The sequence below is a fragment of the Equus przewalskii genome, chromosome 20, assembly GCF_037783145.1.
Source record: "Equus przewalskii isolate Varuska chromosome 20, EquPr2, whole genome shotgun sequence".
Lineage (NCBI taxonomy): Eukaryota > Metazoa > Chordata > Mammalia > Perissodactyla > Equidae > Equus > Equus przewalskii.
Genome location: NC_091850.1, coordinates 14,903,900 through 14,906,392, shown reverse-complemented (window position 1 = coordinate 14,906,392; position 2,493 = coordinate 14,903,900). Strand labels below are relative to the sequence as shown.

Below are 2,493 nucleotides of genomic sequence, written 5' to 3'. Positions count from 1 at the left end.
TGAATATATAAGGTCCATGGAATAAAGCTTATATTTAATAGTAGCAATGATGATGCTTATGATGATGATAATAATAAAGTTATAATGGCTCACACTTATATCATGTTTATTACATTCCAGGAGCTATTCTGAGAGCTTTACATTTGTTAAGTCATTTGATACTCACAAGTCCCTGAGGGAGGTACTATTACTGCCGACATGTTATAGATTAGGAAAATGCTGCACTGAGAGGTTGAGTAACTTACCTAAAAAGTTAAGCAACTTGCAGAGTGAAGGGTGGTATTTAGGTACTTGACTTTTAATGAATTATTTCTTGCTTTGAATGGGCATTATAAATGCCTCACTTTGGCTGTTGGTGAAATGAAATAGGCATTTTCAAGACCAAATCTACCTTGGTTATACACATGATTCTGTGCGGGAACATTTCTCAGGCCATGAAGCATTCCAAAGGCATACATAGTTCCCAGGAAATAAATTTGGGAAATGCCGTTCTTTCCAAACCTGCAAATAGAAAATTTGTAATGCTGAAATTGAGAGAGATTGATGGGTTGGCATTTACCTTCCTGCTTCCCATGGATTTTGAGTATAAAGGAATGCCTAGAGCATAAACTGTACAGATTATTTTTGGAATACTGGCAGAACCATCAGTTGCAAAAAATTGATATGCAAATTTTAAACATACTTTGTTCTTGCTAAATTTCTTCTCTTCATCCCTCTATTTGGTAACAGAAGCCTTATTCTTAGCCTTCAACCTTGCAGAATTGTTCAGTCACTGTCACTGCATCCAAGACTCTTTTCTAGAAGAAACACAGAAGTTCTCAAAGTGTCACATTCGGGGCTGTGATTAGCCTAAATATAGTAGAACGGATTTAGAGTCATAAGTGCCCTGAAACATAATTGAAGATAATGTCAGGTATGTTTATATATAATTCAAGCTTACACATGGAAAACATAGTATATTATGAATATGCCTGCATATTATTTGCAGTTGTTTATTTGAACACACTCAGAGAATTTAGGTTTGAATGAGATTATTATATACTGTTGTAGAACTGTGCAACATGACATGAACAAAAGCTGCATCTCCTCGAACTCCTGATAGCTATTTTATAATCTTTTACATCATATTTATAAACTAAAGTATACGTAAGAGTTAGTAGGCTTTGGGTACTTCCAGTGGCCTTGGGCAGTAAAGTAGGCTGTCTCATTGGGTGGTCGTGAAGATCACCATCATCTAAGTGTTTTCTATATAGTAGGAATCATCTTTACATTAATTAACTAATTTAATCACCACCCACATGAGGTAGGAACTAATGTCATCCCCACCTGACAAATGAGACAAGCAAAGCCAAGAGAGGTTAGGTAATTTGGTAAGTGACACATCTGGATCTGAACACAGGTAGGTTCTGGGCTCCAGAGCTTGTGCCCTTTGTGGTTAAGGTCATGAGGATCAAGTGGAACACACATACAGGCTTTGAAAAGCATGTAGTAGGTTCTCCGTAAGTGGTAGTTAGATATGAGTAATATAAAAGATGTTAGTGGTAATAGTGAGTGGATTAAGAGCGAACAGTTTGAATTCTCTTAAATCTGTTGACTTTGAAGTTTTAATGATAACAAACATAGCTCTTACCATTGCACATCAATAAGTAAAAATGCTCCGCCTGTCCTGGGTTCCCAGGAAACAGGCTCTGAGATGGAGAGTTGGGTGCAGAAGGCTGGTTGGGGATTGCTCTCTGGAAATACACATGTAAAGAAGTGAGGAAGACACGGCTAGGAAGAGGGAGACAGTGATATGCAAAGTGGTTGCAACGGAAGTCTTACTCAGTTTTACGGGGAGCTGGGATGGCCTTTCAGACTTATCCCAAATCCAGGCCAGGGGTCAGGGCTTCATGTTACCACATTAGGCAGTCATGGGTCCTTGGCTGCCCCCAGAAGGAGGAGTAACCGTGGGCGAGACAGTTCCCTGTGAGTGGAGGGAATTCCCAGTGGGGGATGCAACTGTGAGCCAATAGCAGCTAATATTCCAGCAGCTGGGAAATGAGTGCTCCAGCCCTTAAGACAGGATCTGGGTGGGGCACCGTACCTATTAGAAAAAGTGGAAAAAGTCACAAACAGATATTTGACTAAAAGTCAAAATACAAATGGTAAAGAAAAATATGAAAAACATAATGCCCATTTACAAAGAAATGTAAATTGGGACAACCATTTTCTCCTATCAAATTGGTGTTAGTGAAAAAGCACTCAGCTAATACTCAACAGTAGGGAGAGTGCCCCAAGTGGGCATATCTTATTATTAAATAATTTATTTTGAAATAATTTCGAACTTATAAAAAAGTTGCAAGTACAGTACAAAGCACCTTCATACCCCTTCACCCAAGTTCTCCAAGTGTTAACATTTGACCGCATTTGTGCACTCTGTGTGCATCTGTCTCTATCTCGTATATGTTGCTCCTTATAAGTAGAGTTTTCATCTCTTAAGTCAAGAGGTTAAGA

At 38.7% G+C, this 2,493-nt stretch overlaps 1 long non-coding RNA gene across 1 annotated transcript; it reads right to left on the bottom strand.

Moving 5' to 3' along the window:
• Positions 1-277: 277 nt before the first annotated feature.
• On the bottom strand, positions 278-1,733 carry LOC139077961 (uncharacterized). Its single transcript, XR_011530636.1, has 3 exons — positions 1,631-1,733; positions 683-797; positions 278-501 (listed from the first exon to the last, which is right to left on the bottom strand). It is a non-coding gene; the product is annotated as an uncharacterized lncRNA (long non-coding RNA).
• Between the last annotated feature and the right edge of the window lie 760 nt (positions 1,734-2,493).